The sequence below is a fragment of the Paramisgurnus dabryanus genome, chromosome 11, assembly GCF_030506205.2.
Source record: "Paramisgurnus dabryanus chromosome 11, PD_genome_1.1, whole genome shotgun sequence".
NCBI classification, from domain to species: domain Eukaryota; kingdom Metazoa; phylum Chordata; class Actinopteri; order Cypriniformes; family Cobitidae; genus Paramisgurnus; species Paramisgurnus dabryanus.
The window spans coordinates 35,933,737-35,956,760 of record NC_133347.1 but is presented as its reverse complement, the minus strand read 5'-3'; the positions used below and the strand labels follow the sequence as shown (position 1 = coordinate 35,956,760).

At 40.0% G+C, this 23,024-nt stretch overlaps 2 long non-coding RNA genes across 3 annotated transcripts; one reads left to right on the top strand and one right to left on the bottom strand.

Annotated features, from left to right (window-relative positions):
• Positions 1-9,485: 9,485 nt before the first annotated feature.
• On the bottom strand, positions 9,486-15,019 carry LOC135718138 (uncharacterized). 2 transcript variants are annotated; one of them, XR_010520576.2, is made up of 7 exons: positions 14,965-15,019; positions 14,673-14,798; positions 13,854-13,908; positions 13,576-13,644; positions 11,401-11,454; positions 10,788-10,841; positions 9,486-9,859 (listed from the first exon to the last, which is right to left on the bottom strand). It is a non-coding gene; the product is annotated as an uncharacterized lncRNA (long non-coding RNA). The 2 variants fall into 2 exon arrangements; XR_010520575.2 differs by lacking the exons at positions 14,673-14,798; positions 14,965-15,019 and adding an exon at positions 14,488-14,542.
• LOC135745202 (uncharacterized) lies at positions 10,783-22,429 on the top strand. The gene is made up of 11 exons (XR_012337977.1): positions 10,783-10,899; positions 11,392-11,474; positions 11,574-11,648; positions 13,588-13,661; positions 13,845-13,944; positions 14,505-14,566; positions 14,686-15,702; positions 16,750-17,052; positions 17,201-17,371; positions 19,557-19,616; positions 21,491-22,429. It is a non-coding gene; the product is annotated as an uncharacterized lncRNA (long non-coding RNA).
• Positions 22,430-23,024: the final 595 nt, after the last annotated feature.

Genomic DNA, 23,024 nt, shown 5'->3' with positions numbered 1-23,024 from the left:
GCTCCGAGGTCCCCTCTAACCAGTGACGCCACTCACCCAAAGCCAGTCTGACCGCCAGCAGCTCCCGATTGCCTATGTCATAATTTCGCTCTGCTGGGTTTAACCGATGGGAGAAGAAGGCACAGGGATGCACCTTGCCATCCTTTGCAGACCGCTGAGACAAAACGGCGACTACCCCGACATTCGAAGCATCCACCTCCACAATAAATTGAGCAGCCGGATCTGGAATAGAGAGAACAGGAGCAGAGATAAACCGGGACTTTAAATTATCAAAGGCCTCCTGAGCACTGGAATTCCAGACAAACCTCTCCTTAGTGGAAGTGAGAGCAGTAAGAGGTTGAGCAATCTGACCATAATTTCTGATAAATCGCCGGTAAAAATTGCCGAAACACAGAAATCTTAATAAATCCTTACGGGAGTCGGGGACTGGCCATTCGGCCACCGCTTTGAACTTGGCAGGGTCGGGACGGATCTCACCGGGGGCAACAACAAAACCCAGGAACGAAACTGACTTACGATGGAATTCGCACTTCTCCGCCTTGACATACAGCTTATTTTCTAACAGCCGGCGTAAGACTCGGCGAACATGCTGAGTGTGTTCCTGCATAGAGGGAGAAAAGATGAGAATATCATCTATGTACACAAAGACAAACTTGTTAACCATGTCTCTCAGCACATCATTGACCAGAGTTTGGAAGACAGAGGGGGCGTTACAAAGGCCGAACGGCAGAACGCAGTACTCAAAGTGTCCGGTAGGGGTGTTAAAGGCTGTCTTCCATTCATCTCCCTCTCTTATTCGCACCAGATGATAGGCGTTGCGTAAATCTAGCTTAGTAAAGAACTGCGCCCCCTGCAGGAGCTCAAACGCAGTAGACATTAAAGGAAGGGGGTACCTATTCTTAACAGTAATGTCATTTAAGCCCCTATAATCAATACAAGGGCGCAGGGAGCCGTCTTTCTTGCCAACAAAGAAAAACCCCGCCCCTGCGGGCGAGGTGGAGGGACGGATGAGACCGGCACGCAGGGCATCATTAATATACTGGTCCATAGCCTCTCTCTCAGGACCCGATAACGAATAAAGTCTACCCTTAGGCGGAGAAGTGCCGGGGAGGAGATCAAAAGCGCAATCATATGGCCGGTGAGGAGGAAGGGAGGTGGCCTGGGCTTTACTAAACACCTGAGCGATATCCGCATACTCCGCCGGGACCCCGGTCAAATCGACCGCCGGAACCTGAGGAAGAGAAAGAACAGAACCAGAAACAGCAGAACCAAGACATGACACATGACAAGACTGGGACCAAGACAAGATAATACTATGCTGCCAATCAACGTGAGGATTGTGTTGCGCTAACCATCCATGCCCTAAAATAATAGGAGATAGAGACGCATGAAGGATATGCAACACAATCTCCTCACGATGATTACCAGACACAGAGAGACTCACAGGAGAAGTGCAATGTGTAATCCGCGCCATCTGCTGCCCCTTGAGGGACCAGACATCCAAAGGGGATTGGAGAGGAACAACCGGGACACCCCAGGCGCGCACCAGCGCTTCATCAATGAAACTGCTCTCCGCGCCAGAGTCGAGAAGGGCAGTGGATGGATGGTCACGCCCGGCGAAGGACAACATGACGGGAAGTTGGGTACTAGAAACAGGGGAGAGCTTTGAAGAAGTGGCGCCCACCAGGACTCCCGCATTCACTGGTGGGCGGCGGCTTTTAACGGGCAGGTCCTGGCGAAATGTCCGGGCTTTCCACAATAGAGACAGAGGGCATTCTGCAACCGCCTCTCTCTCTCCTTCTGTGACAGGCGCATGCGCCCTAGTTGCATAGGCTCCGACTCGACAGAAGGTGACATAGGGGCAGAGGAAGAAATGGAGGACTCATCCACAAACACACGCTGGCGCAGAGAACGGCGCTGACTGCGAAGCATCCTCCGGGCTTCGATCCGGAGGGCTAGATCAATTATGGCATCAAGAGTGGGGGGAAGATCGTGAACAGCGATTTCATCCTGAAGCCCGTCTGTCAACCCCTCGACAAACTGCGCTCGAAGAGCCGCTTCGTTCCAGTGGCAGGCAGCCGCTAAGGTCTTGAACTCAATGGCGTACTCGGTGACAGAGTGTCTTCCTTGAACCAAATGTGCCAACCGAGCCGCAGCAGCATCCCCGCGAACGGAACGGTCGAAGAGTTTTTCCATCTCCTCGCGAAATTCTTCGAAGGATCGGCAGCAAGGATCGCTGGCATCCCAAACAGCTGTAGCCCAATCACGAGCCTTGCCAGTCAGCAGGGTAATGATGTAAGCAACCCGGGTGCGCTCAGATGCATAACGACGTGGCTGGAGGGCAAAGACCAGGGAGCACTGCGATAAAAACGCTCGACAGGAGGCAGGATTGCCATCGTATGGTGGTGGGGCTGAGGCATGAGGCTCCATCTCAAGCTGCTGACCGGTTTGCGAGGTGTTCTGCCGCACCTGGTCAAGCCGGGAGGAAAGGTCGGACATGCGTGTGGATAAGTCCTCGACCTCCTGTGAAGTGGTGGTGAGACGAGCCGAGTGTTGGCCTAACCATGAGCCCTGCTGGGCGAGGGCCGACCGGAGAGCGTCAACCTCCGCGGGATCCATCTTGGCAAGTTCGTCCTGTTAGGAACGACACAATTCAGGAATCCCAATGCAGAGGGTTTAATAAGAAACACAAGTATGTCAGAAGGTATGTATAATAGAAAAACACTCAATGTCTTCATGTAAAGGCAAAACACTCAAAGTGGGAAACCCAGCAGGGCTGTAGGACATCCACTATCCGTCAACACTCGAAGCGACCAGTCACGGGGCACAGAGAGAGTTCCTGGCGGGACACGGCGAGAGAGAGAGAGGCGGTCAGTGACTTCAGCAGAGTTCGTGCTGGACAGCGCTCTGGCAGTCCGAGAGAAGCGCAGAATTACGCGCCCGAGAGCACACTGCGGCCGGCCAGCGCAAGGAGTGGGCAGGCGCTGGGAGAATCCACTGACAGAGTGTTAGCTGAGGCTTGACGGTGACACACCAGACGGGAGAGATCAGCAGCAGGACGGGGAATCTGAAGAGGTAAGGCAGCAGAGAGCACGGTAAATAATCCAGACAAAAACTACAAACAGACACTCGACACGACAGGACTAGAACTAGCCAGGCTAGCGGGCATGTACATACAAAGACGAACTTGCAAAGAACAGAGGAAACGAGGGGAATTTAAATCAAACCGGATGGGCAAATAATAAGGATCAGGTGTGGGACGCCGGTGAGAAGAGTCGGAGATAATGAGGTCACCAGGTGGAAGGCGCGCACGTGTGGAGCTGTCAAAACATAAACACAACACAACACATGGTGAAAACAAAGACAAAGCGGCCAATAAGACCGAAATCATGACAACTTTATTATATGGCTTTTGCTTCATAACAATTATTGATTTGCATCTGTTTTCTTTTATATAACAGTGGGCTGCTGTAATGTTTACATCTATGGAAAGAGGAGCTGAGAAGAAAAGAGAGGCTGGAAAGCAGTACTTCTTGTTGAGGACAATCCTGAATAGGAACACTTTCTCATACACATAGATTATTATTAGTGTTTGATTGTTTGTTTCATTTTTATGAATTGTATTGTTTTAATTTTTCGTTTTATTTTAAATTACCTAAGTTAGATTCATGCTAATACTTTAACTGGATCTTGTATCTTTGCTGGCTGGCTGGCTGTAGAGTTGGTTTCACATACACATGAAGTTTCTAATTAACTAACTTTTAAGTTCAGTTTGGTTAAAACTTGTATTTACCCATGGTAATTCATTTAAATTTCTATTCATGCTTATATATTAATTTCAATGAACTTCTGTATTTGTGTATAGCTGGCAATTTGGGCAAGCTACGTTTAACACACAAATGTAACTGTCACAAAGGTTTTTTTATTATCAGTTTGTTCTAAACATTTGTTTGTTTACTAAGGATGAAATTGCTTTGCAATTTAAGTTGTTGGTAGATTCATGCCAATAATGTATTTGAACAAACTAGTATTTTTGTTAATTGCTTGCAGTTTATACTAGAAGAGTTTTAACACATACAATGTTGTAGTGTTATTGACTTGTGTGCTATTGATTAATAAAAAGGCAAACAATTTGAAAGTAATTTTTCGTGTGATTTATTTATTAATATAATTTGGGCAAGATTAGGCTGAGTTATAGCTCAGTTTTGGAAGTTCTGGTCAAATGCTGGTTTTAATATGGTTGACCTATGGCTGAGAACTGGTACCGATGTTATAACCTGTTCTGGCCCAGGTTTGGGCCAATTATGGGCTATTATCTGTCAGAGACATGGGCCAGTTGTGTGGCCTTTGTCCGTAATTCAGAACTGGGCCACTGTAGGGCCGTCATTCTTTGTTGTATGTGGGCCGAGGAAAAACTGGTTGTGTGGGCCGGAGCTGGGCCGGAACAAAATTGCTATCTGGGTTCTCATGTTGCTGGTACTTTGCTGCAAAAAGTCAAAGAGCATTTCACTTTGTGGCGCTGCGCAGGAAGTTCGGCAGCGAGGACATCAGAGTACCGCGAGAGCAATTCGAAATGTTACAAAAGGGTCCGCCTTTACCTTTGCTCTCGTGTTACTCTGATGTCATAAGCCGATCAGTCAGCGCCGCACCAGTCGAACACACAAAGCGTCAAGGTCTGGATGAGAAGCAGAGACCTGCCTGGATTCCACGCACACAGATACCCTCAGAAAACAGCAATTTTAATCAACCCTCACCCGTGTGTGTTCTGTAATCAGCACAAGCCTGTGTGATGTTTGCTGTGACAGTTTTTAATAAAAGAGAAAAAAGTCCATTGATATTTGACATCTATAAACAATAATATATACGAAATATAATTATATGGTCTTTACATGCACATTATCTGTTGCTTTAGTTTAATATAAAGTACTCATTTGGTTTATTTGATTGTGACAGTCCCTCTATCACCAATCACAAATCATCACTTTATGCTTCTCTTTCTCAGGGCGGTTTCATATTTGGTGCGATTGCCTGGTCCGAACCCGAGTTCGATTGCTCCCCCCTCCCCATGCCCCCATGGACTGTGTTCACATATTATTTTTGCATCCGAACCGCGGTACACTTGCATCATCAAGCTGCAGCCGGCGCGTTCTCATGTTGCTCGGCAACCGCTGTAAACGAGAAGATGAAAAGTGTGATTGACTAACTGCAAGCAGAGAGATGATTTCTAAATGCCTCCTCAAAAATTGACGTCAGCGGACAGACCGCGTTGTCATCGAAACGACTTTAGTATGTTTGCGGCAGACAGACGAAAGTGCGTTTCTGTATTATTTCTTTGAAAACAAAACCAAAGCACGCATTCTATGCATTTTGTTGTCAATGTAAGTGCACGCACACAAACACACACGTCTGTTTTGGTGGGACATTCCACATAATACGTAATTAACAGCGGTTCACTTCCGCGATTTGGTACGATTGCGCTCACATTAGCAGCGAACCGATCTGGAGTTCACATGAAACGAACCCCAGACCACCCTTTTTAAGCGGACTCGAGTATGTTTCGCGGGTGCGCACCCAAGTTCGGAAGACAGCGTTCACATCATCCAAATGTACCGAACTCTGATGTCAATCGAACCCGGGTGCGCACCAAAAGTGCTAATGTGAAAACGCCCTCAGTGAATAAACTGAATCAAAGCTGCTGTTATACATTTTACAGGACCAGTAGCCTATTCATTAGATTTTAAGAACTTTTTTGGCACTTTTATCAGAAGGAAAGCATAATAGAAGTGTATGAAATAATAATAAAGACTCTAATTTCAGTCATTTAAACTCAGTAAAAGCTTTTATTTCAATTTAATTTGTAAAATACGATTAGATTTGTATTGTTATCCATTTTTACGCAGTTTTTCCAACTATTTTATACAGAAATAGCTAAAATCCACACTATTATCAATTGGTTAAGGACTTAAAAATTATTACAACAACCCCCCCCCCCAAAAAAAAAAATCTCACTCCAAGCTGAACTCAGAAGTTGGCAGCTCTGTATTCGTGATGTTTAGTTGTAAATGATAAATTACCATTTTTGTGAATGAAAGTCACCGTTCAGGTGATCAGTGTTAATTGACATAAACAGCACATTGTATTGTATTTTTCGCAGTTTTGTGTGTGTTTCAGTGGAGAATCAAGTTAATTTAATGACTGACTTAGTCATGAGTTTTGTGTTATAATACCATTTATAACACTAAGAGAATTATAATTATGAATTAATTAAAAATAGAAAATCTTTTAACTCAGTTAAATAAGCGGAGATGTTGGACAGAGTAATTCAAAATCAACTTTAAGTTTAATGACAATCATTTATCAAAATATTGATGACTGGATAGCAGCAGGATCTGTACGTTATCTGACGTAGCCCTTTTGGATTTTTTTCTCCCAAACTCCATTTTGTATGACACAGTTCAGTGTTGCAATGTTCACAGAAGTGCCGAGGTCGTTTCTTCAGTCTTGGGACTTCCATCTTTCAACTGACAGCACACTGTGTTGATATCACACAGAGCTTCCGGCACATCGCGTTTGTTGTTTATATTATACTTTGATTATACGCATGCGCGCACGTCTCAAGATTTTCCTTCTCGCCTTCGTCCAATCACGTGCAAGGTCATGGCTACGGCTCACACAGCAGTACAAAACGAGCATAAGAGACGTTTGGTTTGGTGTTTGTAACTCTTCCAGAAGAGAAGACGGGTGCACAATCCCAAGATTGCGGTAAGAATAATTTTATGTAAATGCATATTTTTAAGTAACCAAAGTTGTGAGTTTTATAACTTAGAGGTGTTTTTTATCTTGTAATTTTTAGGAGGCGTCTCTGAGGCACACTGCACGCGCTATGAACCAGAGCAAGGGTAACGTTACGATTTAAAGAATATGCTTTTATTCTTGTATAAGGAAATAGATACGTTAATAGATCCGAGCTTAAACCAGCACATTTTGTTTTCAAAGACTAACGTCGCCTCATAACGAAGCCGTGACCTCCTATTTGCTTGGGGCTATTTCAGCAAGTCCAGATTTAACTGCTGAGAATGATGACTCTTTTTATTAAAGAGCCACTAAAATGACCACAAAAAAGTTTATTTATTTATTGTTGTGGTCTACCACAATACTGTTGTTTGAATTAAAGGTCAAAAAACGCATTATTTTTCTCATAATATAGATATTTGCAACATCTCTCTCTAAAACGCTTGATTGCAGGGCGTCTCTTCAAAGCCCCACCCCCACAAACGCCAAGTATACTCTGATTGGTCAGGGATTCTAAATGATTGTGATTGGTCAATCCTTGTAGCGTTCGAAATGTCTACTACCATATCGGGTTTAGGCTTCTCATTCGTGTACAGATAATCAAACACAATTTTCTCTTTAAACTGCTTCTAGTAGGCTATTGCATCGCTATTGCCTTGCAGTTTGAGCCTGAATCAGATTTAGAGAGTTTGCAGAAAGAAACAAATCTAACAGATACTCCTTCCCAAGGACGAATCGAGCAGGATGCTTCACAATGCTACATTTGTAACCACCTTACACTTCGGATGTATTGTGGCTGCAACAACAGGGTCACGAAAATTCAGACCTCTGTAATTTTTCCATATTCAGAAATAAAGGTAAACCCCCTGAATAAATAATCAGTGTATTACAATTCTTCATTTAAGTGTCTGCATAGATATTTAGTGTCTGTAATGTAAACCCGCTTTATGTCACAGCGGGGCTTTTTAGACAGAGTGAGAGCACAGGTGCAGCAGTCTGATCGTGGTCACTTGTTGTCATTTTGGGTGAAGCTCTGCTGTAGCCTAATGAAGAGAACTGGACTAGTTGTGTGTCACATAACCTGTTACTTTCGTTCACTGTGTAAAAGCATGAAGGCAAACCTTGGTGCAGAATTTCTTTATAATAATAAACACAGTCGATGTCCAGACACCAAACATCTAAACAGCTCAAATAAAATACCATACACGTGTTCTCCGCAGCGCAGACCAAAACTCTCTCATGTAAACACACTACATTTATCTGAGTGTTGCGCATGGGATTTAACACAACGTGCAGATAGTTTCGCGCCTACTGTTGTTGTACAACGTCAAGTTTATTATGAAAGTAGCCAAATACTTTCTTGCAAAAAAGGCGCAGTGAATACAAAATATTTTTTACTTTCTTTAAATAGACAATCTATCTATAAATAACCCAGATAGCACACGTACGTCGCGGAGATGTCTGCGCGATGTCTTCTTTTTCGTCTGGAAGACGTATTATATAGGGCGTTTGCTCATCTGGAAGGTGTCGCCGAGACGTTCGACCCAGCTGTTTGCAAGACACCCAGCAGATCTTTACAAGATGTAGGTTATTTAGAACGATGGCGAGCCGCCGTTTCCCAGATCTTTACAAGATGTTAGAACGGCAAGCCGCTCTTTCACAGATCTTCAGAAGAGCTTTAAAAGATGCCGAGCCGCTCTTTTCCAGATGTTTAGAAGAGCTTTACAAGATGCCGAGCCGCTCTTTCCCAGATCTTTAGAAGAGCTTAGAAAGACGGTAAGCCGCTCTTTCCCAGATGTTTGTAAGATTACAAGATCCCTCATTAACAAATTGAGTTGCCCTAAACTACAGCAAATTATTTCTACACATCTACACATGCATGCTGTGTCGTCGATATTAAGTAATTAAAACACAATTTTCAATTGATCTTAAAACAGGCAGTTGTTGAATTTATAAAACACATTTATTCAAATTAAACAATGAAAACTTTAATTAATTTATCTTTAAAGATGCATTTTACATGACAGTATGCGAAAACAACAACATATAAACATAACATATTTAAAATAATCAAAACCTTTCCGCGTCTGCTTTATTAAGCTCCATTCTAAAATAAAACATTACAAAAAAATTACCAGGAAATAATCGTGAAGTGCTGCTCTTTCTTTATAGCTTTAATTAGGATCTAGAAGATAAAATTACCCGAAAGTGTTGTCATTGTTAAATAAATTACGGATGTGCGTCTTTGCGTCAAGGTCGTGATTCTACATAACAACATCCGCTTGACCTCGCAACGCCAAGAAGAAGAAAGGCGTGGAACATTTGCTTAAGGTATGTAGTAATAATGCATTTTAATAATAAACTGTTTGGTGTGGGATCATTTAAATAATACCTCGAAATTGGGTTGATAACAGTTATTCATGCTTTAATATTGATATTTCGCCCACCTGTCTGACGTTAATTTATTTTGATCGTTCAAGTAACTGAGTCTTGTGTAAGATTCTAGAAAGATATAGTGGCTTACTTTTTTTTTTAAACGATCAGTATTATGGTTGATATTTGTATTGCACTTGTTAATATTTGTTTTTGCCCCCATTTTTCATTTCTTGAGCTGAACTTAAATATTTTCTATGTCCCCAAAAGGCCTATTTCTCTCAAATGTTATTCACAAATCTGTATAAATCTGTGTTAGGGTTGCGTTTATAATTGTGGTTAGTGTGTGTGTAAGGCTCTGCCTGTGAAAACACATCTAAAGTCTTTTTTGTGATGTACTGTTTTCTACATAAAATCATCCTAAACAATGAAAAGAACATTTTGTAAAAATATCTTATCTTTAATATTGGCTGAGTAAGATTCTTTGTATAAACCCTCAGTCTGTTAATTTTGTCTCCAGCCTGTTAAGATCTTCAGCAGATGTTTGAGAAAAAAGTCATCAACCTCTTTGTCACACTTCATCCGTATTTGGGGTAACAAGCACCTGCTTCCCACAAGAGACTGGACCGCTGAAGTCAGGTGGTTAGTCTTTATTTGCATTCATCCTAGTACCGTCAAGACTGCCTTTTTGCAGCTGTAATAGCAAAGATAAATGAGTTAGGAGTGTAGCTTTTAAAATGCTTTTACTATTAAATGCATTATTTTGATTTATTTAAACTTAAGAATCAAATAGGTGTGTAGTTTAGGTAAAATTCTTATAACTGCATTTGTCTGTTTTACAACAGATGTAACCAAGTATAAATTTACTGTTTTTTTTTTTAATGTTGGATGGATCATCAGACCTGCACCTTCCTTGAACATGTTGGTAAGGTAACACTTCATGCGAGTTAATGATGATGCTTTTTTATAAGAACTTTTTATAAATAAATATTATTATTGTTTTTTTTTAGGTATCTTAGGGGGCACTCTCATTATCCAAACCAAACCGCGCTCGGGCGCGTTTGACCCCCAAAGCCTGGTTTGATTGACTAGTGTGATCGCTCCGTTCCGCGCCCTGGCGCGGATTGTTTAATCGCGCCGCGGCCGGGTTGCAGAGGTGGGCCGGAGCGCGGTTCACTTGGGCTCAGGCGCGGAAGGCTGTGGTGTGAGCGCAATCGCGCCTGAGCGCGATTCAAAAGGTGAAGACGTCAGTTGCGCGACCACTCACCTTCATCTGCCTCCGTAAAAACCTTTTGATGCGCGCAGCGGGGTTACGTGAATGTCCAAGCTGCGCACGTGACAGATCAACTAAGTAATATGATGACATGTGAGAGGGCTGTCTGTAATCGCGCACCAAACGACTCCGAATAAAAAACACAGACTTATCATTACGGTGGGTTCCAGTGTTAAGAGAGAGCTTTACTTCCTGCTTTTTTCAAAACAATCGCATCTTAATGACGAAAGCGCGCCCGGACTCGGATCGATAAAAAGTACAGTGTGAGTGCGTGCACCTGGGGGAGTAGGGAGGGGTGACAATCGCGCTGGGGCATGGTTTGGTTTGGATAATGTGAGTGCGCCCTTACTCTGTATTTGTTCACGGTGGTCACCCCAGGGTCTCAGGACTCAAATTGAGTGCTCTATGGATTAAACAGAAAATGCAGTATAAACAAGTGTTATGTTGTCTTGAACATGTTGGTAAGGTAACACTTCATGCGAGTTAAAGGAATAGTCTACCCTTTTGCCATATTAAACTATGTTATTACCTCAACCTAGACAAATTAATACATACCTATCTTTTTTCAATGTGTGCACTGTACAGCGCGTCGTGAATGTGTTAGCATTTAGCCTAGCCCCATTCATTTCTATGGTACCAAACAGGGAAGCCACCAAACACTTCCGTGTTTTCCCTATTTAAAGACTGTGACATGAGGAGTTATACCAGTAAGTATGGTGCCACAAAGTAAAACTTTTTTTTGGTACCATAGGAATGAATGGGGCTAGGCTAAATGCTAACACATTTATAATGCGCTGTACAGTGCACGCATTGAAAAAAGATAGGTATGTATTAATTCATCTAGGTTGAGGTAATAACATAGTTTAATATGGCAAACGAGTAGACTATTCCTTTAATGATGATGCTTTTTCATGAGAACTTTTTGTAAATAAATATTTTTATTGTTTTTTTAGGTAACTTACTCTGTATTTGTTCACGGTGGTCACCCCAGGGTCTCAGGACTCAAAACGATTGCTCTATGGATTGAACATAAAATGTAGTATAAACAAGTGTTATGTTTTTAAATGCCACTAATAATGTGTTTCTGTTTTTTTTCTCATTATGCTAACAAACGCTCTTTTACCCCTCATGTTAGGTAGATCAACACTCCAACCATCTGCATTAGGGACTGAATAAAGGATGCCCTCTGTAGCTGGGAATGTTAGATCAGGTAATTTGCATTTGATATATTTTTAAAGACACACACACTAATGCTGCTTGTACACCGCCAGCGACTAGCAACACAATCTCGTTCATTCCAATGAAAGCTTTGCCCCATTCAGCAACATGAGCAACTGTGACCATTGACAACAGGAAGTGGGCATGAACAGCTATGCCACAACTTTGAGGAAAGTTCAACTTGATGAAGGACTTTTGGTAGCAACTACCAATGAGAGTGAAGCAGTGAAGTTCATGTCATCCGTCTTTTGTCATTTACTGAGAGGATTGTTACTCATTTGTTTATAGTTTTTACTAGGACAACCAGAATTGGGAACGCCTTCTAATAAATGCAGCATAAGGCCTTAACTGTCTGTGGCAAATATTTTTAGCACCCAAAATAAATAGGGGTGCTGCTTTTAAAAGAAATTATCTTTTAATAATAAAGAATTATCTTTTTCATTATTTTGCTATGTTCTTACCTCAACTTAGATCAATTAATACATCCTTATCTTTCATCAATGCATGCACTTAATATTTGTACAGCACGTCGTGAATGTGTTAGCATTTAGCCTAGCCCCATTCATTCCTCGGCGCACAGTAACATCATCACTCCTGACTACTCCCCCTCTTTTGAGTTTGTGCGAGAGGTGGAGTACTCAGGAGTGATGATGTTACTGCGCGCCGAGGTCGAAGTGCTGCAAACTTAGTGCTCTTTTGCCATACAATATAGTTCTCATTTTTATCCGCTTAAAAAATCGCCACGTTTTATTTTGTACCACCATACTTACTCGTGTAACTACTCATGTAACAGTCTTTAAATAGGGAAAACATGAAAGGGTTGGGTGGCTTCTAAATTCATCCCTGTTTGGATCCTAAGGAATGAATGGGGCTAGGCTAAATGCTAACACATTCACAATGCACTGTACAAAGATTAAGTGCACGCATTGAAAAAAGATAGGGATGTATTAATTCGTCTAAGGTAAAAACATAGTAACATTTTGGAAAGCGGTGGTGTTTTCCATTTAAAGGGATAGTTCACCCAAAAATGAAAATAATGTCATTAATGACACACCCTCATGTTGTTCCAAACTTGTAAGACCTCCGTTCATCTTCGGAACACAGTTTAAGATATTTTGGATTTAGTCCGAGAGCTTTCTGACCCTCCAAAAAATGTATGTGCTGTATACTGTCTCATTTCCAGAAAGTTAATTAAAACATCATAAAAGTAGGACATGTGACATCAGTGGGTCAGTTAGAATTAGTTGAAGCATCATAAATACATTTTGGTCTAAAAATAACGATTTATTCAGCATTGTCTTCTCTTCCGGGCCTGTTGCGAATGCGCGTGCACAGTGCCGCTGCTGACGTACGACGCTGCTGACGTGTTATCCTCAGACATGTTTGCGAAGATTGTTTTGTTTACAGCATCTCCCTCAGACTGTAAACGAAAAAAAAAGCTTGGGTGCACCAGATAACAAGCCAGCAGCATCGTACGGAAGCAGTGTCATGCACACGGTTCACAACAGACCCGGAAGAGAAGACAATGCCGAATAAAGTCGTAATTTTTGGACCTAAATGTATTTTTGCTGCTTCAACAAATTCTAACTGACCCACTGATGTCACAAGAACTACTTTGATGATGTTTTTATTACCTAACTGGACATGAACAGTATATCGTACATACAGTTTTAATGGAGGGTCAGCAAGCTCTCGGACTACATCTAAAATATCTAAATGGTTACTAAAATTGAGGTCAGATTTTTGAAAACGTGGTCATCCAAAGTTCTTGGTACAGAAAATCTGTTTTGTATGGATCAGAGTTAGACATGGTCATGAAATATATAACAATGTAATAGCAAGTGTTATGTTGTTTTTGAAAATGCTCTGAAAATGAAAAAAGCTTTGTTTATCCACTATGCTATCAAATGCTCTTTTACCTTGCATGTTAGGCGGATCAACATTCCATCCATCTGCATTAGGATCTACCTTAGAGACACTCACTGGAGCTGTAAATGGGAAGCAGGTAAGTTGCACAACAGGTTTCTTGTAGCATTCTTAGACTAGCTATTTTTATGTGATAACTTTAACATGATAGAAATTGTTAAACTACGTCTGTGGTCTATATTGTCTATATTGTCTGAGAGAAATTCTTACTCAAGAATCTGCATATTACAGTCGTAAAATATTAATGTTTTTTGTTTTGTAGGTCACTTACTTTGCATTCGTCCTTGGTGGTCACCCCAGGGTCTCTAGAGTGAAAATTACTCAATCTATGGATTAAACAGAAAATTTAGTTGCATGAAGTGGTATGTTGTCTTTAAATGCCATTAAAAATGTGTTTCTGTTTTCTGTCTCATATTAAGAAATACTCTTTAACCTGCCCACTGGAGCTGGGAATGGTTAGCTGCATTTTTTACATTTACAAATAAACAAACAGAGTTAGATAAGTCCATACATACCATTCTCATCTCCGTGTGTGCTGTAACTCTGTCTGACGCAGCCCCTGCTAGTTAAGCTTAGAACAAAAGACTGGTAGTGAATTTATACAAATCACAACACATAAATTGGAAAATGTCCACGTTACTTTGTCACTTATTGGAAGCAGTATGCTAGCTGGAGCCATTCACTTTCAGTCTTTGTGCTAAGCTAAGCTAGCGGGGGCTGCATCAGACAAAGTTACAGCACACACAGGGATGAGAAAGGTATGTATGGACTTATCTAACTCTGGGGGATACGGTGAATAAGCTAAATTCCCAAAATGTGGGTGTGTTCCTTTAAGGATTTAGGGGTATTTTGAAGTTAAATGAAGCGGTTTTACTTTTTAAACTGTCTCTTTTATAAGGACTTACTGAATTTCTTTTTGCAGCAATTTGGGACATTCTTCCAGTTGTTGGCAACTTTGTGAAAAAGGCTGGAACTTAAATGCAGGTACTGTTTCATTCTTTTGTCTTTTTACAGCTATGAAAAATAATGTGTTATTAATTGTACTGTCTATTAATTAATTATTTTATACAGTTTAACTGATTCTGCTTACCTGACTCATGCAGAATTCTGGCCTGGTATTTGGTCTGTGCTGTCTTTGGCTCTTGCATCTCCATCATCCTGACCCTCTTTAGCAGCCTGTCCATGTATTTATTTGGAGGCCACCATGAGCACCCATCTGCATAATATGACTTTGTTACTCAGATGTCCATGCTCCTACAAATTCTACATTTTTTGTAAAGCTGCAACAAGTTGAAACCCTATAATTATTAACGTTTGATTTTGAAATATGTAATTCAAATACATGAATAAGTAACAAAAGCAGAAATATATTAAGACATTACCTTTTTGTTGCTTGTTTACTGATCTATCAATCCTTTTGCATTTTCATAATTGATCATCATCATAACTTGGTATACAGTGGATGTGTGGCTGCAAATTAATTTCTGAAGTCAATTTAAAAAGACAAAAGTTAATAAATGCTGAATTGGTCAAATATACATTGTTGTATTTTCACCATTTTGATGTTTAGGCATTTCATAACTTGAGGGTTAATTCACGTATACTGATGTTTCAAATCAAAGATTAATTTATTAATGACAGCTAATCATTTTATAAAGATTTTTATTACAATATTTATTTATATAATATCAATTTAATACATTTAATTCGTTACACCTACATTACTGAGCGCAAGGGAGTGCAGCCAACAAATACATTCAGGTGTGTTCGACTTAACACCGAGATGCGCAGACAGCACGTGGTATGACATCAAAGTACCGCGAGAGTTTGGGAAAGCCCCGGAACAGGTTTGAACTCGCGGTACTTGATGTCACGATCGGTTTGTGTGTAGATCAGCATGAAGTCGAACACATCTGAAAGATGTGTGGGCTGCCTGCACTCAACGTTGCGATAATTCAGTAGAGTGTAACCTCAATCGGTTTTTGCAGCTTCTGGGTGTCGTGTCGAACGATCGCAGAACGATATTTTGTTCTTTTCCAACTCGATTTTTAACTCCCTAAACTAGTAGGATGTTCCAACGGGTGAAGCAACAGTGCTGACGGCAGAGTTTCAGTGTCAATGTAAGTAAACCATTTTAACAGAAAATATGTTGTTATGCAGGCATGTAAGTTAGTCGATCTACAGAATGATCGTCGTATATTAATGTTCTATACGCGATTAATAGCTTATTAACGTTTATCAATGCACTGCTATTCAGGCCGCTGCAAAGTCCCGAAGCCACGTTGTAACGTTAACTTCACATGTTACGCACAGGAGGGGATAAACCAGCCAGTTTAATAGAGTTATTAAATGTCTCAAACCTTTCCCGCCCTTTAACGTTACGTTAAAATGGCCCTTATACGGATAACGTTACTGTCATTCAGACCTTTTCCTAGAAACCACTCAAAACCGTTAACGTTGTTCTATTGGAGTGGTTTGATAATTGTATTTATTAATTGTTTCAGTTATATTAGTTATATCTGTTCTTTAATTCGTATTTCTAACAATTAAAACCCAGGAATGACAAGCTATACTTACCAACATTTTGACGATCAAACTGACAGAAAAACTAACTTAAAGCCGACTATTAAACCAAAAACATACTATTACAAAGTGAAGAGGAACGTAATGTGTACAAAATGTATTATTTACAGGTTATTAATAATGTTATTTGCGACAAAAAAGTTGAGGGTACTCGAGCAAATAACGGTCTTCTGGTAAATATTGTGGTCACGTGATGGCCTCGCGACATATAAGTCGTTTCCGGTCGTTTCTCAAACGCACAACTGCGTCCTTTTAAAATTATTTTTAATATTTTTTTTAAATAATAAGAAATACAAGGGGGTACATTATACATATATAAAATAAAAATAAATAAGGCTCCGTCCTTTTCTTTTTTTTAAATAAGGCTCCGTCCTAGAAGGCTGCATGTCTCGGCTGCCACGTCATCAAGCATCGTCGAAGGACATCTCAATGTGCTTGTTTTCTATTTTGTTGTTTTAATTTAATTACAAAATGTTTAACTGTCCATGTTGTAAAGTCAGTTGATACATGACTTTTATTCACTGTACTACATTATTGAATTTTTTTGGTGATGCATTGCTAATATTCAACTTCTCTCTTTAAAGTTTTCATGCCATGATCACTGGGGCGGAAACCATTATGACGTTGCCTTGGACATCAAACTAAACCATCTCATTCTGGCTTTTGCTAACATCGAAATCTCAGAAGGACAGGACTAAGATGGACGCAGCCTCCACATGCAACCTTGCATTTGAGGAACACCCATAGAACAGTCAACTTACCCCATACTCTAACCTGAATGCAGGGATCATAAAACTTTATCTTTTACCTTAATTGTTAGATGGTTGTTGATACCAAACTTTTTTGTCTCGTCTACCCAGGAGAAAGTCATGGGTTCTGCTGCTGAGGTTGTCATAAAGCATGCTTTTTCCATTTGTTGCATTGGGCAATATTATCAAAAGATTCTGAAAGAAATAAGATAATTTTCAAAGCATTAACATGAATATGAAAGCATTAAGTCATTAATGACCATCTTTTATTATTGTTTATTTACAGTGTCTTTTATTCTGCTTACCTGACTCATGCAGAATTCTGGCTTGATGTTTGGTCCACCTGTTAGCTGGCTCTGGTGCTTGGTAGTCTTCTCAAACCTCTGAATCAAGGCCACCATGAGAGGCCTTCTGAAGACCATCATTACGCTTCAGATCCAGTTGTCTTTACTATGAGGTAAATCTTTTTTAACTGCAGCATTGAGCGTTATGTGCGCTGTTTATGCGCACTGAACGCCTTGCATTTTTGCCCTCTACTGCAACATGCCTTTTTGAAGGAGCGCTAAGAGCGGAAAAGCACCTGACGTCATTTGTGTCTTTCCATTGTCCAATTGAATATGGGGAGAGGCGGGCCTTCCGTTGTAGGGACCGATGTTTACAGTTATTTGAAACAACCGTACTTCAGTCACTTACTGTCTCCTGTGTTTTTATGCACCTCTCACCTTCGATCAAAGTCAGTGCAAGCGTCCTCTTTTTAAAGTTTCTGCTTATATGACAGTTAACAGCAAAAGAGCGCTCACGCTTCAATATTTGATTGACAGGACAGCTGCCTCGGTGGTTGCCTAGCAGTGTTAATTTCGTTGACGAAGACGATGACGAAAAATATTCGTCAACGAACCTTTTTCACGGACGAAAACTAAATAAAAACTAAATAAAATCATATATGATGACGAAGACTGTAACGAAATATAACTGACACTTTAGTCGACGAATAAAAATAAGACGAAAATGTTAGGGAGGGACGAATGGAGAAGAGATACAATCAGAGCTACTCATTTTGTGGGACAGTTGGGAAGAAATCCAATCAGAGCGAATCTTTGAGGGTAGGTTGATCTACACAGGCAGCAGTCGGCAGAGTCATTTTGAAAACCCGCGGCAAAGTTTGTTTTCACAACAGGTTGTTTACATTATATTTAGTTGTACAGTCTTAGTTCCCAGCTTTGGCTGATTTCAGTTGACTTCGCTCGTTAGCAACACGCTAACGTTTTGCGGTGCACCCGGTCCGAAGACATGTCTCATTAACAACAAAAATGTCAGAGCTAGCGTCTAATCTGGTCACACTACAAATATGACAAGACGACAGCCTGTAAAGACGACTCATCCAGAAATACATGCGAAGGTAAGCATACACGCTAAGGTTATTTTATCAGATAAACCACAGTGTTTTCGCTAAACTTGGTATAACATAGAAACGAAAGGAATACACATCTGAACTGTATTGATTGTATTGGGTTGTCTGAATTAATACTGAGTATAAATATTCAGTGTCCTCAAATTGAATGAAATGTGTAACGTTACTATTATAGTAGATGTTGTGGTTTTACATGACTGGACAAAGTGCGTGCGTAAGTGCGTGTGTGTGTCTCTGTCTGTGTGTCTGCGTGCGTCTGTGTGTGCATGTCATTTAGGGACAATGCATATCTTTTTCAGGGACCATGTATATTTTTAGGTAGAGCGGGCCTTATGCTTATTTTATGTGATATTTTTTTTGGTGAAAAAGCCAGTCAGTTTTTTTGACATTAAGAATAAAATAAAATACGTGTTTTCTATAACAACCATTAAATCTGTGTCTGTATTGCATATTCAAACCTTAATACCATTCCATAACAGACTAAAAAACTTAAGACTAGACTAAAACTCTTATGATATTTCGTCGACTAAAACAAGACTAAAACTAAAAGATTTCAGATGACTAAAATAAGACTAAAACTAAATGGTGTGTTATTCAAAAGACTAAGACTAAATCAGAATGTGCTGCTAAAATTAACACTGTTGCCTAGCAATATAAAAAGCTGCGCTGCACTGCTTTTTATAAAGTGACCAAATCAAGGTGCACCTTGTGTTTCTACGTCTTTAGAACGCATTTGGTGTGATTGGCCCCCAACAAGGGTTTTTTTCTGCTGCTTTTTATTTTTTCAGCTTTTGCCTTGATATTGTATTTTACATTGGTAAATGCCTATGGACATTGGCTACTAGCGTTCTGCATGTGTAAATGCACATCGATGCGAACAACGACGCAAACGTGTAAATGAAAAGTGGCGGATAGCCTACCGTGCAGAGGCATTGGGGTAGGTCTGACTAAATCAGCCTTAATGACAACAGCATCAGTCTTCAATGATGTTTTAACTTTTACACAGATAAACACTCACTTTGTCTATCCAGACCTCAAGGTTAGAGTTCGAACAGATTCAGATAGTTGGTTTTGTTCATTTTCTAAGTTTTTTGTTGATATTTTAGTCCTAATTTATTATGACAGATTTGTTACAGCATTATCTGTCAAAATGACAGGCAATAAGAAAGTTTAATTCAACCTCTGGTTGTAAAGCAGATTTTGAACCAGTCTTCTTCAATTGTGTCACTAGCCTACCACAATCCCTGTGCACCAGCTATGGAAAGTGCAGACCAAACTTCTACCTCCACCTGTGAGTCTCTTCCCACGTGTAGTAAAGTAATGAATGCGGTCTTACAAATGAAAGGTTTTTTTAGGGTACATTATTTTAATTACCAAACGATTTCTCGGATGAATTGGATAAAAAGACAATATTTTATTTTTCATTTATGAAAACTGGTTGTTGCTGCATGAACTCAAGCACATTTATTTCAAACACATCAACGCAACGTCATTGCTATAAACCAATGCAGCTATTTTGGATAAAAGATAATGCGCCTCAGGTCACACAAATCAAACATGAAGAGTTGTTATACACAGTGTGTACAGTCAGTCATTCAGATTGGATATACACAGGGTTTAAATTGGGCCGGGGCCGTCCGGGGCTAAGCCCCGGCACATAGGCTGAAGGTCGCGCTCTGCTCTTGCCAGTGTACTCGCTGCGCTGGTGCGTGTGCACTGACGCGAAGGGAATAATGTGTTTTCATTCATTATGGGGCATACTTACCAACGCCAGTTCAACGATTTGCGCGAGCAGATTACATACAAAGTCAATGCAAAGACGCAACCAGGCGCGTCCTCGCACGGGGCGATGAAAATGACGCGAATTGGGCACCGCAATTGCCGCGAAAACACGCGCTTTTCCCTTTAAATGCGTCTTCGCGCAAGTTATGCAACTCAAGCAAAAAAACTCAGAACTTCAAGAACGCGCTCTCACGCAGGATCATTTGACGAGAGAGAGAGACAGAGAGAGAGAGGTAATAGGTGCCCACGTCGAGAAAACTTCATAGAAGACTAAACGTGTAAAGGATTAAAGTATGTATGTCACTCATCTAATTACATTATGTTAAGGATAACACTGGATATAACTATTGTATAGCTTAATAAAATAATGTATTTTGATTACACAAATCCAACCTAACTATATGATTGTTTTAGCTGCTGACCAGCATAGGGAATGTCTATGGCTAATTTATAAGACATGTTGATGATACAGTACTGTGTGTTGTACCTTTTCTTGTTAATTGAGTCTTTTGGGGTAGCCTATCTTATGCCTAGAATTATTCAAGGAGGTTGATTCTTTTAACTTCCTTTAAAGTTTGAATACTGAACAACTTTAAAAGTCCCGTTTTTCCTGTGTTTTTGAAGCTTTGATTGTGTTTACAGTGCACAATATAACATGTGTTCATGTTTCACATGCGGTATTTTTCACACAATCTACTTATCTATATAGTGCTTTCACTGTCCTAAAAACGGCTGATGTCTTCTTTGTCCTATGAAGTCCCTCCTTCAGAAATGCGTAATGAGTTCTGATTGTGTAGCTTGTTTAGTGTGTTGTGATTTGACAGTAGCTTAGCTTAGCCAGGGCGGAGTTTAGTCAAACAGTCTTGCTTTGACGTCATTCAACCGGGAAGTAGAGGGCTGTAGTCCAAACCGGCCGTTCGCTGTATTGAAAGGGGAATTCTGTTAAAGATAATACATCGCCTGGCTGGCAGTGAACTTTAAGCTTTAACATTTACAGGTATTATTTATGCTATTACAGCAACATTACACACTTACTAAAGTTTGAAATATGGGATCAGGAAAAACGTGACCTTTAATGTTTAAGTATTGAGGAAGGAATGAATTCTTACTGTGGTGGAGATATTGAAAACTCTTACAAAGAGAGTCATTTTGGGTGTTTTATTTAAAGACCATGTCCCCTTTTAGCCTGACTACGTCAGACTTCGTGCTTCCGCTCAAGTAAAGTAGCAGAGAATGATATTACTAGGCTGGTCCCCTTTGGGTTTAAGTGAAGATTTTGATCTTTCATGTTTTTAATATTTTGGTTTTTCTTTTGGTGCAATTTTTATAAATGAAATACTTTGTCTGATGTGATGATGTTCCCATTGTGTTCTGTTGTTACAGATGGGACTGAACTGGAGTCTGTGAACTAATGCTGTGTTCGAGACAACTTGGATGTTGGATATTATTGACCTCAAACCCGTAAGAAGTCTGGAACAGCAAACAAAGTTGAGTAAAAGAAATCTATATTTAATGTTAAAAAATACTTACAGTAGACTGTGTTAGATAACTGTGCTCTTGGAAGTCAGCTTAAGTTAACAAATGGTAATGTTAATGAAAAGATCATTTTTGTCACAGTTGCAAACTAACCACCACACAGAATATGAAGAATAGCCAGAACTGTGGTAATAAGCTAGCCCTAAAATGTTGTGATAATCTTGATGTATTGGACACAGGTGTGTAGTATCTGTTATATATTGACGGTTGACAGGTTTGTTTGCATGTAATTGCATTATTATTAATTTGGGGTTGATAGTCCAATGTTGATTTGAGAGAATTTTTTTCTTTTTCTTTTTAGATCCTTTCTCTTTCTAATGCAGAACTTAAGGATGAAGCACCCTGATCTACTAAGATGCACAGATTCAACTCTGGCCCAGCATCATCCCCACACCTCATCTGCCATCAGTTTAATTTAATGTCTGTCAATTGCAAATGCTATTTATTTCAGTTATATTACAACTTAATGTTAACTTTAATTGAGACTAGTATTGAGTAAAGCTGGGGTTTCCAAACTTTTAATTTCAAAACCTATTAGACAAGTGTAATCTATTCTAGACCCACTAAAATATTTTTACATATACATTTTTTTAATGGGGTAAAACACATTTGTTCTCTTTCAGTGGAGTCATTTTATTTTCATAATATTCCATAATGTAAAGCAGTGGTTCTTAACGTTATTCCTCGAGGCCCATTGCTCTGCACATTTTGTATGTCTTTTTTATCTGACAGACCCGGTTCAGTTCATTGAGATCTCTTCTAATGAGCTGATGATTTGAATCAGGTGTGTTAAATAAGAGAGACATACAAAATGTGCAGGGCTGTGGGCCTCGAGGAATAACGTTGAGAACCACTGATGTAAAGTAAATATAAGTTTATTTGCAATACCAAATATTTTATGGTATATTCTTTCAAAACCATTGTCATTGTTAATTATTAATTTGGCCAAACTGTTGTTGCATCATTAAGGTGTGCAACACACCTTAACCTACTGTATGACCGACAAGTGGGTCCTCCTGACCCACAGTTTAAAATCCCCTGGTGTACTGAATGTTGTATTGTAATTAAAGTCGCATCTTAGTCTTGTGTAACAGTCTCCATTATTTAAATTGTGATTATATTCACAGTGTCACATGGTACTTTCAGCACTTACTACATCACAGTGTTTTTAATGCTTTAATTTTTAGGTTTATTATAAATTCATTCATTTTTAAAGAATTCCTTCTTTATGTAGAACATGCAAAGTCTAAAATGTAAAGTGTCATGACCAGCTCTGGGTCTTGTGTAGTGATTAAATGAACAGGTGGTAAATGTCATAGCTTTGCAGTATATTGTGTAGGCTCTGGATGTAATGAATATTCAGCACATAGGTTTCATAAAT